At 32.5% G+C, this 17,683-nt stretch overlaps 1 long non-coding RNA gene across 2 annotated transcripts in view; it reads left to right on the top strand.

Annotated features, from left to right (window-relative positions):
* LOC145665739 (uncharacterized) overlaps nucleotides 1-7,349 on the top strand; it is a 39,756-nt gene extending 32,407 nt beyond the window's left edge. For both annotated transcript variants that reach the window (XR_014127626.1, XR_014127627.1), the window contains exons 2-4: nucleotides 1,842-2,016; nucleotides 4,184-4,280; nucleotides 7,122-7,349. This is a non-coding gene — a long non-coding RNA (uncharacterized LOC145665739). The remainder of the gene's footprint in view (nucleotides 1-1,841; nucleotides 2,017-4,183; nucleotides 4,281-7,121) is intronic.
* The last annotated feature ends 10,334 nt before the right edge of the window (nucleotides 7,350-17,683 follow it).

The raw sequence follows: 17,683 nt of genomic DNA, 5'->3' as shown, positions 1-17,683 counted from the left end.
CGTCATACTAAAGGCCTGGCTGCTGCAGGAAATATATGTTGGTCGAACTCTTTAGTATGGCACTAATCTCGCGTCAAAACGACTCTGCATAAGGCTTCAGGTGTCTCACGTGAATTAAAATGTAAGCGCCGTTGCCATTGCCTGTCCATGTAAATGCTTCCCGACATCTACCACCGTCTTCATTTTCTGGTCTTCCATTATCTGATTGAGCCAATTCTTTCGTTAGTATAAAGAACAAATGCTAAACGTTTGAATTTGCAATGCTGTTTTCATTTAATCAAACGTCATTGATTAGAATCAATCGTCTATATGTTATATAAATTTATACGAAAACTTATCGTATATTTAATTTATAAAAACAAAGGCACTACGTATTGGCGACCGAGAATATTTCGGTGCCCCGTTGAACTTCTTTAAATGTGGTTTCAACAGTCAAATAATGCTGTACGAACTATTATTTCATACTTCAGAAACATTATCGCTTGAGTGCTATTTTTAAAAGTTTGTCTTATGGCTATGCTCCAAGACTAAATGAAACTCTGGTGATAACACTTTTCGCTAGCACGTGAGCCTAGGTATACGGGATTCCGGGTTCCATTCCCCGCAGGAAAGCCTTAAAAATTTGAACGATTATGGTTGTTTGGATTCCACTTTAAACTATAGATCTTTGTCCTATTGCTGATGAAAAGGAACGCTCAACTTCAATAACCAAACGGCGATTGTAATGAAGGGAATAGAGGATTAAGAAATGAAAATAATATGTGAGCATAGGAAATTACTGAAAAATGCAAGTAGATCATGATTCTTCAGCGTGATTGTTCATTACACGATACCCGCGTGACGAGAGTTATGATTGGACCAGGGACCTGACGCACCACAGATGAGCGCTCTACCACTGAGCTATAGTGTCTTCCGGAATATTTAAGTTTATTCGGACTATGCATTTCTTTTATGTTTGCTGCTCTTGCCATTATTGAACAAAAACTTCACAGCTGTTATAGTTTTTACCTCTTCAGTGATCATAATTCAGCATAGGAATAGCTTTCATTGCAAAATATTCAAGTTATGTCCACTTTTGTTAATGATTATCACCAGCATAATAAAAGATGTACACCTTGTTCAAAAAGGGTGAGCTGATTCTTTGTGGTTGTTTTGAACTGAAAATTCTCTTAAGTTCAACTTTGGGCTTCTTCAGACACAGTGATTCCAACTCGGAGCGAACCTTCTTATTTGACAAAAAGTTGTGCAGATGTGTTTTTCTTCTTTTAAGTGTAATAAGTAGGGACAGAAGTAGATGACCTAAAATATATAGATATATGACATAAAAAATATGGAAAAATGACCTAAAAATTGTGAAAAATGACTATTAGATTTGTAAAAGAAAACGCCAAATATACCAAACGATGGGCATCATGTCTACGATTTTTTAAAAAATGAAGTTTCTCCCGTTCAAATACATAAGTTTGATTTTAAATGAAACGTGATCCTCTTTGTGGTCTTTACTAAAGTTTATTTTTAACTATTCAGCCGTTTTTCTATGTTACGGTTACGAGAGGACAATGTGTTCCTTCGTTTCTGAAAATTCCCGCGTGGATTTTCTCAGGGTTCTGCCATTTCTTTCATTTAAGCATATCATCCATCCATACACCTAGCAAGTGAACGTCCCGGGACGCGAAAAAATCAATAAGAAATAGGGGAACGCTGATCACTATCTTGCTGAGGTGGTGTATGCCATAGCCCCCTACTTCGAGCACTGACGACGAGCAAAGTAATATATAGTATAGAATAAAATCTTAAAACAGTTGAGAGTATTAAAACTTTGTTCTTTTTTAATTTTACAGGTGAAGATGTTGGCTACAATTGGAGGGCTTGATGTGAAATCTCTTGTAATCAACATTTTGAGAAGACTGATTGCTGACTCTTTTGCGGTGCAATTTTCCTTTTCTGGGAGAGTATCTTCCAGCAATACTGTTAAAAGGCCCTTCTCTTGTACAATTCTGTGCAAGACAATATATGGTAAATATTTTCTCATTGAGGTTTCATGTAGTCGAGTAGTTTGTCTTTGTTGTATGCGATTCTGGACTCATTTCTGGTGAAATGTATTTTTCGGTATTAGCCCAACATCATGAGGTAGTTAGATAGCTATCTGAATTAAGGGGTAGCGGCTTGACGTCCAGAAAACCACAAAGAATGGAGCTAGGAGTATATGCACTAACAACGTATAACCACTTGAGCATGTTCTTTGGCCTAGCGTCCATCCGTTCAAATGCTATGAATTTACTTTCTTCAAATTTATTGTTTTTATCGTGTTAGTGTAGTTTGTTATATTATATTCGCAAAACATAATAAAGACGTGAAGTTTTAATCCAAAATAGTTTATTCACAAAACATAATGGAGACGTGTAGTTTCCATCCTAAGTAGAGTTTATTATATTCACAAAACAATGAAAATGTGTAGTTTCTATACCAGATAGAGTTTATTATATTCACGAAACTTAATGTAGACATGCAGTTTCCATCCCAAATAGACTTTCTCTGATTAATACATTTCATACAGTTGTAATATTGTACTGTTGTAGTATTTTTAATTTCTCTAGAATTACATTGGAAATGCGGTTCCTGCAATTGTAATTTTATCGGATTATGTTTTTTATGAGTATATAGAGGAAAACAACTTAAGCCGACCTTCCTAACTTTTAAATAAAATTGCTCTTCCTAAAAGAATTCTAAGATGCATCAATAAACTCAAGTAAGTTGAATCCAAAATATAGGAGAACCTGAACATACTTGAATTGTTAGGAATAACTTTATATTAAAAGGCGCTGAAATTAAAGGACTTTGGATGCTTTTGGAGTGTTTGTATTACTGAGTAAATATATCATAAAGTTATGCAGTATATGCACTGTAAATGTGAAGAAACGCTTAAGATCGTAGCCAATAACCTTTGAAGCTCGTATATACCTTTTGCAGTTTCTTGCCTGTTCCGGTTCTCCCAAACTATATCAAATACAATTTTATATTTGCTGTCGTCTACCGATATTAGCTTCTTGTATCCGTGTTGGGTTTATTTATTTATTTTTTCTTATCCACTGACAAGCAATATGGCTCGAGAGATCACTGCTTTAATGGATCGCAGTGTAGTAAGTTTTGCAAGTAGATATTACATCGGTTTATAGTATCAAACTTGATAGTAGATGATCGATTTTCACATATTTCTGTGTAAAACACTAGGTTACACATCTAGAATGATGCTATCTTTGTGATTAACAAACATTTAATTCACAATAACTTAAGGAAATGATCAGATTCATATTAGGGAACATTTTCATACCTTTGTGCATCCAATATAACAATGTTTCCATCGGAGTTTTAATGCATTGTTTACCTTCAGTGCTGAGAAGCAACGTTGGTTTACCTCTTATATTTTGTAGTTTGGTGAAACCAGAAGATCCATTTCATTTATTTATTTATTTTTTCATACATGGATTAAATTTCGTTCAGGGGGAGCGGTGGTTTAGCGATAGAGCGTTCACCTACGATGCTTGGGGTCCCTGCTTCGATCCCAGCTCGCGCCGTGTGGACTTCGTGATGGACAAACATCGTGCTCGTGGGTTTTATCGGGGCTCTTCTGTTTTCTCCCACTTTCTTCATTCCACCACTTCATTCATTTCTCACCACCGTCTCCTTTAGCTTAACCGGCATAAACGTTGGACGTAAAACTTAAAGATTTCATTTATAAATTTCGTTCACCAAACCACAGAATGTTAAGAGGTAAAACAACGTTGCTTTTCAGCACTGAAGAAGGTACAAGTTATGGATTGAAACTTTGCGATAGAAACATAGCTATATTGGATACGTAAAGGTAGAAATTTTATGATTTTTTTAATGTATTTCTCACTTGAACTATGTCTTCATTTATTATTAGTTATGCCACTCAGTTTTTAATGAAATAGTCAATTTTCTTCTTTTATCTCTGCTGCTTTAAATAACGTATTAGAAAGAGTTATTATTGCAGAGAAATATACAAGTTATTTGGAATATTTTTCAGATTTAGCAGCTAGTGGAAAGTTGTTTACTTACACATTCACTGTAGAATATGTTGTTTTATGAATAATCTTTAAAAATGTTGCCTCATTTTTGTTATATCTTGCTGAAAAAAAATATTCATTTATTTATTTTACAGCTGCAGTCAAAAAGATCTAAGGTAAGGAAACCAAAAGCAAGATTAAGGAGTTAATTTGCCACTGGCTCCAGCAGGCAAAATATCGGTCACAGAGAAGGTGAGTTTCTTTCTTTTTTCGGGAAATTTAGTTTTTCAGAAAGAAAGAAAGCAATTTCCTTTTAGTACCACACCTGCAGAATGTTTGGGAATCTTGTATAAAATAAAAATATGTTCTTTCTGGAAGTTTTATACATTTTCCTGCGTGTGATTGATTAAATGGTATTGTGAATTTAAGCACTGAGAGAATTGGGGCCAACCTTTGTTTTCGAAAAAAATTAAAAGGACGAAAGATTATTTTAGCTTTTACAAGATTCTATTATTGCTTCCTTGTCACTTCACCAACCCAGATTTAGGGTTTTAAAGTCTAAGCTGTAGAGCATTAGACAATACCACTATAAACTGTCTTGTGTGTTGTCTGCTTATGATTAATTAGATGCTCATAAGTAACACAGAGCCCTACTGGTGAAGAGATAAAATCATGTCACATAGGTGTCTTATTGTATCATGAATTGTAACTTTGTAATTTTACGTGTTAGCTAGTATAGAATGATGATTTATGAAAAAGTTTTTTTTTTTTTTTTCCACCAGGAAGGATCATGCAGGTTCAAGAATTTAGTAATTCAAAGTCAATGTTATTGCAAATACATTATGATTGTATATTAAGTGTTAGATAGAATCATCTTATAACTGTAGATTGTTATCTTTGATAATAAGATATTAGAGGTTTAATAAGATCAAGATCGTTTGAGCTAAGCTTCCTTCTCGACAATAATACATTTTTAATAAAATAAAATCTTACCAAAATAATTACTTTGAATAGAAGTGTTGTTCCGTTTCGACAATATATCATTATTTATGTCAAGATAATGTATAATGAAGGTATGATATATTGCATAAACAGTAACAACATTATTATTAAAAGTGGTTGCTTTTGTAAATAGTCTTATAAAAAAGTAGTTCCAAATCTATAATGAGCGGCATTTAAAATCAGTTTTAATTCTATCCATATTAATTTCTCTTTAAGAGTGATGGATTTTACTGGTAATAATTGTATATGAAACTAAAACCATTGTTATCACTACATAAGGAATTTTTTTTCGAACAACGTCTTACAATACTTAAGTGAAATACATTTTTGCTTCTGAAGTATTGATTTATTTTTTCCTGTAAGGTAGTAGTCTAGCAAGGAAAGGACTTTGTCATGATCGCCAAATGGATATCTGCATGTGTATTTCGAAAGAAACTAAATTTAGAAGCTCAACAATGAAACCTCAGATGCAAGGGTACCCTAATATATTTTTAACGCGCAAATCTGTTTTGATTTTGTATTGTGTTAAAGAGTCATTCCATGTCACAGCAACATGCCGAAAAATTGAATTGCCTGAAACTTTGTACACATAAATACTGTTTCTATATTCTATTAATATTTCTAAAGCGGTTTTTATACGGTTATATTTGAAAGATTTCCTTAATTTTCAAAGAAAACAACATATCTGTTGTGCGGAAATTCACGAAGGGTATTATTACGGTTTTTGACCAATCAGAAACTAGGTACTGCAAACTGATTCATATTCAATACAGAATCAGATTTCTTAGTTTCAAAGCTTTAAAATGATGTATCAAAACTTGTATTTTACAACTCTTGTTTGACAGGATATAATATTTTTTGTTTACACGTGTACCGCTCTCTCCAGAGAGAAAGAAAAAAGTTAAATTGGCCGAAAACCCGAAAAAACAAAACGTAACCATATATAAAATAGTTTTAGTAATCTTAGTAGAATCTATGTAGAAACAAGTATTTTTAAGTACAAAGTTCCAGGCAGTTCAATTTTTTAACATGTTGCTGTGACATGAAATGACTTAATTGCATACAATACAAAATCAATACAAATCTACGCAATAAAAACATATTAGGGCACATTTGCACCTGGGGTTTGATTTTTTGAGCTTCTAATTTTAGTATCTGTTGAGAAACACGTAGACATCCATTTGCCGATCATGACTTAGTCCTTTCCTTGTAAGTTAGATGAGTAATAAAGTAATTCAGCTGTCGAGATTCAAAGAACAGATAATGTGATTTAATTTGTCCTTAGTTACACGTAAGTTTTTTTCTCTCCCTACCCCGCCCCCTTTTGGGAGTTTTCCAATGTGCTTACCTCCGATATGTGGATCCCTGGTTAGATTTCAGCTTCCGCCAAGTAGGCTTCGGGGTGGACAAACACTGTGTGCCTGGGTTTTTTCGAGTTTCCTCCGTTTCCTCTCACTTTCATTCCACCATTTCACTCATTATCACCACCGTCTCTAACCTACAGGACATAACCTTGGGACGTAATATTGAATATTTCCTTTAATTTTTTCTTTCCTTTTTTGTAGTTACAGATTAAAAATTTAAATAGATGATATAGAGAACATTTTTGGATCTTTTGTTAACTTGCACGAGGCAAATATCGTGACGATTCATTGACATTGCAATTCAATTAATTTCATTATTAAAATAAATCAGGAATTTTGGGATTACAGACTTTTGCAAACACCAAAAATTTCGTCTAAACCATTATATTGAATAGTGACTAATTTGGCAACAATCTGTACGGTAGTAAACCACAAAGTTTGAATTTACTTCCGTTGCTCACACTCTATTTACTTACTTTATTTAGGACTTGCTTTGTTTCCAGCTTAGTTTAAATTGCATCTGTACACAAATCACATTATTCATAAACAACGGTAAATATAGGGTAAGTCATCTGTTACGATAGATACGACCTAGTAGGTCGTCTATTGCGAGAGAGCCTGATTTTGGAAATTAAATATCTTTACTAATGCTTTTAGGATGTAAATCTTGAAGCAAGAAAAGTACACTACTCAGTTAATGCATTAAATTCGCATCTGTATTTTCCAGGGAGTTCAAGAAAGCCGCCTCGATGGACCGAGAAAATGGTGATTGAAGCAGCAGGATGTTATATTTTTTAATTTATAACTGTATTTTATTGATTTGTACATGATCTATGTTAAAAGAAAACCATTACGATTTTTTAAAATTTAACATTACAATGTAAACTTCTGAAGAATTTACCAAAGATTATGAAGATTATACATAGAAGATTTTTACCAAATAAAATTGATTTATTCAAAGCTAACCAATTTCTCTTTTTATTTCCTCCTCAGTATTACTTAGCATAGTCAATAGATTCTGCTATCAGTGGATGAGTTATAGGAAATTGTTCGAATACGGTAGAGGTAAATATCATGCACTATCGGTAGATATACCATATTGGCCCGAATATAAGCTACATCTTAAAATTTGAAATGGAAAAAGAAAAAAAAATCTGTGTATAAACCAAATGAAGAAAATAAATTAAACGCAATAGTAAAATCAGAATATTATCAATAATGCCGACTGTTTTGACAGTGCTATTGTTGGATAATATTGCGGTATTTATAATGCGGCTAGTTTCAACAGTTCCATTGTTCATTATTATTATTTCAAAATAGAAAATCAACCTTTTTTAACAGCATACGATATGACGAAAGTTTATAATTGTACGGTTGCAATATAAGACGCATCCAAACTTTCACAACTGGAATTTGGATAAAATGTGCAGCTTATACCCTGGCCAATACGGATAGTGGTAAATACACGAGGATGAGCTGAGAGGCAGTGAGTTTGCGTCTGAAGATCTCACAGGAGTATGATGTGTGTTTCTCATCGTTTCTCTGCCTTTATTGTTCCACTTTCGGTTTTTTATCTTGGCCTCTCACACAACTCTACAACTGAAATTCACTGCATCATTTTAGTTCAGTTTTAAATAAAGGTAAATGTAGAATGACGGTAACATAGGTGAACCAAAATCATCTTGATCGGAATCAGTCCTATTAAAAATGCTCCGACATCATTATTCATGTTCAAATAGTTCTGAATTATGTTCTTCGGTTTTGTATAACAATTTCAGACGATCTTCGAGCGTTCGTAGTAGTTCACTGGTAGTGCTTCCTGTGATGTGTGGGATCTCTGGTTCGTTCTACCTCGCACCAAATTTGCTTTGTGGAGCACAAGTTAAACCACAAATAACATTTCAATTTCATTTTGACGTCTTGTACAACGAAGATACTACCCATCGAGTTACGTTGCGTATTAGGATAGTTTCTTCATATGTATTTTCACAATACTTTCGGGTGTTCGTTTTCCAGATAGCCTCTTCTGGAACAATATCAGGTAAGGGATCGTTATACCAGTATTTTATTTCAGGTCAATTAGTTACGACTGTTGTATCTGAAGATATATATTTGTTTCATAATTATGTGGACTATAATAAGAAACAAGACGGTCATATGTTGCTTATACTTTAAACAACTCGTACTTTTATTGGTAAGCTTACTACTTGTCAGATAACCCTCGTATAACAACTTATATAGTAGAATTAACATGGATGTTAAGGTTCTAGTCCATCAGTTTTCATTTGTTCTGATGGTGCACAATGACACTTTTTGAAAGGAGAAAAGGTCTGCAATAATAGACAACTACAGAAGTAAATGTGGAAATTAGCCAAAGGTAGGGGCGTACGCAGGAATTTATTTCGGAGAAGGTTCAGATCTTTTCGGGGGGAATCAAGTTCAACATGAAGTCCAATTATATTAGGATTAGTAAACTTACACCTGAATTTATGCTAAATTTATAGAACAGTGACTTAGGAGGATCAGGACCCCTAGGATTCACACCTGCGTACGCCCCTGGCCAAAAGTACCCGAAATGTAGCCAAAGACAACCCTAACTAAACCAAAGGCAAGCTAAACGAAGCGAAAGACAGTTCTAACCCAACCAAAAGCAAGCCTAATACAACTATAGTTAAACCAACGCCAAGCTTAGCTTAGCCAAAGACAAGCCTACACTAGCCAACTGCAAGCTTACCTTAGCCAAAGACAAGCCTACATTAGCCAACGACAAGCTGACCTTAGCCAAAGGCAAGTTTGCTAGCCAAAGACAAGTCTACATTAGCCACAGGCAAGCTTACGTTAGCTAAATACAAGCCTATCTTAGTCAAAGGCAAGCCTAAATTAGCTAAAGACAAGCAAAGTGCAAAGTCAAACTACGCTACTTACACCTGTTATTAAGTTTTCAGTAGATCTAAATTCACTTGCGCAAGCTTGCATATCGCTTGTTTGGCGTGTCTTTCGCTTGCAGTTAGCTTAATCAGGCTTGCGGTTGATGAGTTTCGCTAATACTTGGCTTGCGTTTGAGATAATTTAGCTTGTGTTTCAGTTGTGAAGGCAAGCTTGCAGCAAGCCTTGCCCTGATGTAACTTACTAGCTTGCCCCAAGCTTGTAGCAAGCTAATTGGCTTGCATAATATAGCTTGCTGCAAGCTAAATTGACCTGCAACAGCAAGTTTGGGCAAACTTGCAGCAAGTTTAAATTGCTGTCTGGGATATGTTTCTATTGAAAGAGCTCTGTCTCTTCTCGTACCCCTTCATGAAAATGCTGTCTCGTCTCGTCTTCGCCTTATCTCCATTCGCATTCAACTCACGGTGTGAGGTCCAATTGAACACAGACCTCCACAAAAAGAGACAGAACTTTCTTGGTCACCTTCAGATTATTATTATTGTTATTATTATTATTATTATTAATAATAATAATAATAATAATAATAATAATATTACTGCGGTAGTGATTTGACTTTCTCGGCACTAAATTACTCGCTGATTTTATATAACATTGCGAATATCTTCTAGATAAATTAATCAAGAAAAAATTAAAAGGTAATTCCTTACAGAATGATATTTCAGTGCAATTAGTTCCTTATAATTCTATCAGACAGGAACGCTGTGTTTAAATAGAAAAATCGGAATGTTAACGTAATTAAATTTTTGTTTATTACACAGGAAAAAATATTAAAAGAAATTCTACATATTCCTTACTAAAAAATCATGTTATATTCAGAACTTCAAATTTTATTTTGACTTTCGAACTTGATTGCTTAAATTTTAACCTTACAAATTTGGATGTGGAGGAAAATAGAGAAGGTTAGCAGGGTAGAGAGGAAAACGAATTGGGAAATGCTGCAAACATGCAAGAGACGAGAGCAATATTGGAAGCGAAAAAGGATACGATATAAGGAGCGAAAAAATGGACGGATCACAAGTTTCGATCTTGCTAAGGGATTGCATTCTGAGACATGTAATAAAGGGGGTGATATCAGGAAAGCGAGAGTGTGTAAGAAGGTTGCAATTGATAGATTGTAATAAGGAGAGTGAGTAGTAGAAAATGGATCGATCTGGAACAGACCTGAGCCACTTTTGATCAACTCACAAGCCCCTGGGAAAATGACCACCATGCACCGTGAGACCACGGTCTTTTACGACCTCCATTTTAGGGGTGTATTCATTCCCTTTTATGAGCAAATTTTTCAACCCCTATTTTAACATAGGAGATAACACATAAGAGTACATAACACAACAAGGGTGTATTCGTTCTCTTTTATGAGCATATTTTCCAACCCCTATTTCAACATGCCAGAGACTACGAAACATGGCGGACATAGCACAAGGGGTGTATTCATTTTCTTCACCTCTAATTGAACATAGCAGAAATTACACTGAGAGTACGTAACACACAACATCCTCCATTTTAAGGGTGGACTCGTTTTCCAACCCCTATTTTAAGACAATGAATACCTATGTAACATAGCGATTGGATACGCTCTTTGAACCGATTTGGATAAAACTAGGCATATGGGGGTTTTCGATCATGCTGAGTACGAATATCATACCATTTTAGGGGTGAATTCGTTTTCAACCCCTATTTTAACATAACAGAAATGACATAAGAATACGTAACATAGCAGTGGGCCTATTTTTCCACCCTTATTTGAGCATAGTCCATTTTTAGGGTGAACTCGTTTTCAACCCCTATTTCAACATGACATAGACTACGAAACATAGCAGAGGTGAACACACAGCAGATACATAAGACTTGTTCCACCCTATTTGAATCCATGGTCTTTTAGGGGGGTGAACTCGTTCCCTTTTCCAACCTCTATTTTAACATAACAGAGAATACACTGAGACTATGAACACACAGCACAACAGATAAGACATAGCTACGGAGGGAGGGTGTACTCGTTCTCATTTTTCAACCATTATTTGAACATAACAGATAATACATTCGAACCTTATAGCAAAGATTCTTTTAAGGAGTGAACTTGTTCTAACCTATATTTGAACATAGCAGAGATGATTATTTAAAGAATGCGAAACTTCCGTGTTTTGTTATCAGTTACATAATAACTTCCGCCATATGTAGATAATTCTCATTACGTCATTCATCCGGATTTGAAAAAACATTGACCTAGTTTTCTCTTTAACAGACAATAACTTGTCGTCATTCAACGATAGGAATCCCTGAACGTAATGTAATCAATCACAAAGGTATAAAAAAAAAGAGGGGAATCCCCCAGAGGATGACTCATACTATTGCGCAACATGACGTAATACTGTCAGACAGGTATAAAAGACTGACCGACATGTTTTTTTGTAATCACTTCATGTTTACCGTGTGAAGCGTAAAGTTCAGATATTTTTTGTGTGTGTGCGTTTATATTATTAGTGTGGTTTATTAATAGTGTGGTTTTGTTTTCTTTTGTAAGTAAGACATTTTATAATAATACTATTAATATTATATTATAAAAACTCAGTTCAAAATTATTATAGTAACTTTGAAGAGTTAGTTTTTTAAAAAAAATGGCAACAAAAAAGGTTAAATCAAATATTATCAATTCTGATACTCTATTTAATAATAATTTAAAAAAATTTATTTTAAAATGTGATACTGATTTAAATGAGGATAGTGGATGTTTTTTAAAGAATAAAAGAAAAGACTGTTTAGATATATTACAACAAGAACAAACTAAGACATCGTTTAAAGTAAATTTTTCTTTGGCTACAACTTTTGTAAAACCAGTAGATTTAGAAACATGTAGATTCTTTGTAAATAGTGGTAACGAAATTATTTTGCCGAGTACAGATTTGAATGCTATAATTGAAAAACTATTTAATAAAATTTTAGTTGAACAAGAAAATAGGGCAATTAAGAAATCAGGGTGGTCTTTATGTTCTGAACCAAACCATCACTTAGAAATTAAAATCAGTAAATATGATCCGCTTTCCGCTTCTTCTTTTATAAAATTACCTCAATGGATTTTATCCAAAAAGAAATGTGTTTTAAATATTCAAAATAATGATAATAGATGTTTTATGTACTGCATTCTAGCTGCATTGCATCCCGCAAAAGAACATCCAAATCGTGTGAATAATTACATACAATATAGTAATACTTTATTACCATTATTTGAAAAAACCAATATACAATTTCCCGTCGAAGTAGAACACATAAGCAAATTTGAACATATGTATAATTCCGTATTTCCTAACAAACAAATTTCCATTAATATATATGGCATTAACTATGATCATGAAACTATTTTCCCATTACATATAAGCGAAAATGCAGGTGTATTTAAACATATTGATTTACTGTATTGTGAAGAAAATTGCAACAATCATTATTGTCTTATAAAAAATATCAATGCGTTATTGAAGAGTCATAAAGAGAAAACTTATGTAAAATTGCCTCAATGGATTTTATCCACAAAATGTGTTTTAAATATTCAAAATAACGATAATAGAAGTTTTATGTATAGTATTCTAGCTGCATTGCATCCCGCAAAAGAACATCCAAATCGTGTGAATAATTACATACAATATAGTAATACTTTATTACCATTATTTGAAAAAACCAATATACAATTTCCCGTCGAAGTAGAACACATAAGCAAATTTGAACATATGTATAATTCCGTATTTCCTAAAGAACAAATTTCTATTAATATATATGGCATTAACTATGATCATGAAACTATTTTCCCATTACATATAAGCGAAAATGCAGGTGTATTTAAACATATTGATTTATTATATTTAAACTCTCATTATTGTCTAATAAAAAATATCAATGCGTTATTGAAGAGTCATATAAAATTGCCTCAATGGATTTTATCCACAAAATGTGTTTTAAATATTCAAAATAACGATAACAGAAGTTTTATGCATAGTATTCTAGCTATATTGCATCCCACAAAAGATAATCCACATCGTGTGAATAATTACATACAATATAGTAATACTTTATTACCGTTATTTGAAAAATTTCCAGTCGAAATAGCACACATAAGCAAATTTGAACATATGTATAATTCCGTATTTCCTAAAGAACAAATTTCCATTAATATATATGGCATTAACTATGATCATGAAACTATTTTCCCATTACATATAAGCGAAAACACAGCTGTAGGTAAACATATTGATTTATTATATTTAAACTCTCATTATTGTTTAATTACAAATTTAAATGGTTTAGTCAGACATCAGTTAGGTACTCATCAAACATTTATTTGTAGACGATGTTTAATATCTTTTTATAACAAATCAAAATTAGATGAACATGACAAATTATGTAAAGAACACACTCCAACCAAAATTAACATGCCGAAACAAGGAGAAGTTTTAAAATTTCGAAAATTGAAATTGTTATTACAGAATGATGTGATAATAATTGCAGATATGGAAAGTTTATTAAAACCTATAAATAAACAAAGTGGATCTCATACAGTACAAATTCACCAACATATACCATGCAGTTTTGGTTATATTGTATGTTGGAGTAACAACTATATGAAATCAGATTTAGTTATTTATCGGGGAGAAAATGTATCGATGAAGTTTATGTCTGCTATGGAGAATGAATTAAGAAAAATCATAAACATATTAGATCAAGAAAAACCATTAATACCATTAACTAGTTCTCAGTTACAGGAGTTTAACCTATCCACTGAATGCTCAGTTTGTGATAGTAAATATACGAGTGACAATAGAAAAGTTAAACATCATAACCATTTAACTGGTCAATTTATTGCCACGGTGTGCAACAAGTGTAATTTACAAATTAAGCGTCAAAGTAATTTTATCCCTGTCTTCTTCCATAATTTGTCTGGGTATGATGCACATTTATTTGTGAAAGAATTAGGTTGCACCCCGGGAAATATTTTTGTAATTGCTGAAAGCACTGAGAAATACATAACATTCTCTAAGCACTTTAATTTTAATGGTAGACCTATCGAGTTACGTTTTGTAGACTTATTTAAATTCCTACCGTATAGTCTCGAAAATTTGGTGTCAAAATTAAAACCTGAGCAATTTGTCTACACAAAGCAATATTTTTCCGATGAAAAGTTTCCTTTAATTCTCCGTAAGGGAATTTATTTTTATGAATACATAACAAATTTAGATACATTTAAAGAAACTGAATTTCCTGGAAGAGAGGCGTTTAGTAGCAAATTGAATGGAACACAAATTTCCGAGACTGATTATCAATATGCAAAACTGATTTGGCGTGTGTTTAAATGTGAAAATTTAGGGGACTACCACGATCTATATTTAAAATGTGATGTACTTCTCACAGCAGATGTGTTGGAGAATTTTAGAAAGACATGTTTAAATGCTTTTTGTATTGATCCGATTAATTGTTTTACTGCACCTGGGTTGGCATGGCAAGCCATGTTATATAGAACAAAAATTGAACTTGAACTTTTATCAGATATCAATATGTATATGTTTGTAGAAAAATCGATTCGCGGAGGTATTACTCAAGCTGTGTTAAGGTATGCCAAAGCTAATAATCCTTACGTACATGATTTTGATGCGGAAAAAGAAAAATCTTATTTACTGTATATTGACATGAATAATCTGTACGGACTATCAATGATTGACTATTTACCATATGGTGGTTTTCGGTGGGAGGATAAAATTGACAACTGGCAAGACAAACATAAAATTATCAATTGGCCCACGGATAGTGAATGGGGATTTTTTCTAGAAGTGGATTTAGAGTATCCAACTGATTTACACGAATACCATTCTGATTTTCCGTGTGCTCCAACTAATGAAGTTCCACCGAATGGTAAATATTCAAAATTACTATTGACACTTAAACCGAAATCGAATTATATCTTGCATTATAGAGTATTACAATTTTATCTAAAACAAGGTTTAATATTGGTAAAAGTACATAAAATATTATGGTTTCGTCAATCTAAATGGCTTGCATCTTATATTCAAGAAAATACTCAACGCCGTGCAAATGCTACAATTGAATTTGAAAAAGATTTCTATAAGTTATTAAATAATTCGGTATACGGAAAGACAATGGAGAATGTACGAAAACGAATTGATATAAAATTAATTAACAATGAAAAAAAGTGTAAAAAATTAGTAGCGCAAAATCAGTTTGAAAATTGGGTAAAATTGGCTGATAATTTGGCATTGTTTCATATGGTAAAAAAATCGGTAACCCTTAATAAACCAATTTACGTAGGAGCGACAGTTTTAGAATTATCAAAATTAGCAATGTATGAATTCCATTATAATATAATGAAACCGCGATATGGAGATAAAATTAGAATTGCATATATGGATACTGACTCTTTCATTTACCAAATTAAAACTAACAATATTTATAACGATATAAAAGATATGAATGAGTATTTTGACACCTCAAATTATCCTGAAAATAATTCTTTATATAGCACAAGAAATAAACACGTTTTGGGTAAAATGAAAGACGAATTAGGTGGAGTTCCTATGATTGAATATGTTGGGTTACGAGCAAAAAATTATGCTATAAAAACTGGTGAAAATAAAGAATTGAAAAAATGTAAAGGGATCAAGAAAAATATAGTTAAAGAACAAATTACGTTTGACGATTATAAATCATGTATATTTAAAAACGAAACGATCTATAAAACACAATTTGAAATTAAAAGTAAATACCATAATTTAACAACAAATCAGGTAAGAAAATTAGCATTAGATCCGTATGATGACAAAAGAAAAATTTTAAATTGTAATATACACACTGTTCCTTGGGGGTATTATAATAATAAAGATGTAAAATGTACGATTTGTATATTGTAAATACGATATAAATTTTTTTTTGGATATATTAGTATTAAGAAAATGTCACAATCAGTTCGAGAACAAATAGTTGCAGAATTACATAAAAGTGCAAGACGAAACTATCCTCGAATACCCGTTATAACGAAAGGGATTCATGATTTATGGCAAGCTGATTTAGTTGAAATGAACAGTGGAAAATTGAAAGGTCTAGCAAAAATTAATCGAAATTTCAAATATTTATTAACTGTGATAGATACATTCTCTAAATATGCTTGGGCTATTCCTGTGAAAAATAAAACTGGGAAAGAAATTACACAAGCATTTATAACAGTGCTGAGAGAAGCAAACAAAAGCCCTAAATTTTTACAAACTGACAGGGGTCGAGAATTTTATAACTCAGAGTTTCAGAAGGCGATGAACCAAAATAACATTAAACATTATTCCACGTACAGTGATGTGAAAGCAAGTATTATTGAAAGATTTAATAGATCGTTACGTAATTTAATGTGGAGAAAATTTACACTGCAGGGAAATTATAAATGGATTGGCATTCTGCCGGAATTACTACATAAATATAATAATACTATTCATTCCACTATTAAAATGAAACCTATCGACGCTATTAAAAAAGAAAATGAAAAACATCTATTGACAAACATCTATTGCAAAAAGTTTTCTGTGATAAAAAGAAAAAGTAAATTTAAGATAGGTGAATATGTAAGAATTAGTAAACTTAAGCGTCCTGGTTTTGATAGAGGTTTTACACGCAATTGGAGTACAGAAATTTTTCGAATTGCTAAAGTTTTCTTCACTAATCCTCCGACATATCACTTAGTAGACTCAAATAATAAACCTATTGAAGGAAGATTTTACGGACACGAATTACAATTAACGAAATTTCCAAACACATATTTAATTGAAAAAGTGTTGCGAAAGAAAAATAATAAGGCCTATGTGAAATGGTTAGGTCTGCCAAAAAGTGAAAATTCTTGGATCGATTTAAAACATACTATATTGTAAAAAAAAGAGAAGTCAAGAATTTATAGGTGAAGCATGTCGTCACAAGTATTTCTTGTAGATTTTATAATTTCAAAAGGTGAATTTTATATTTTAAATTCTAGCAACACTGTAAATTTTCGTTGCTTAGTTAAATTGTCATCATCATCATCATCATCACGAGGTCTATCAGTATCACAAGTAAAAAGTATATTAAACCAAATTTGTTCTTCCACAAACGCTGTTTTTTATGTAAAGGAGAAAAGAAAGCAAAATATTTAAAAACGCTATTTAAAATAAATTCAATATATCTGTAATAGAGATGGAATGGAAAATTCCTTTTACATGTATGGTAGCAGGTCCCACAGGTTGTGGAAAATCATATTTTGTTAAAACATTTCTTGACCATTATAGCAAGTTATTTAAAAATATTTTATGGTGTTATGGTGAATGGCAACCA

The sequence above is a fragment of the Thermobia domestica genome, chromosome 12 (genome assembly GCF_964235325.1).
Source record: "Thermobia domestica chromosome 12, izTheDome1.hap1.1, whole genome shotgun sequence".
NCBI classification, from domain to species: domain Eukaryota; kingdom Metazoa; phylum Arthropoda; class Insecta; order Zygentoma; family Lepismatidae; genus Thermobia; species Thermobia domestica.
This window is presented reverse-complemented; position numbering and strand designations above follow the sequence as displayed.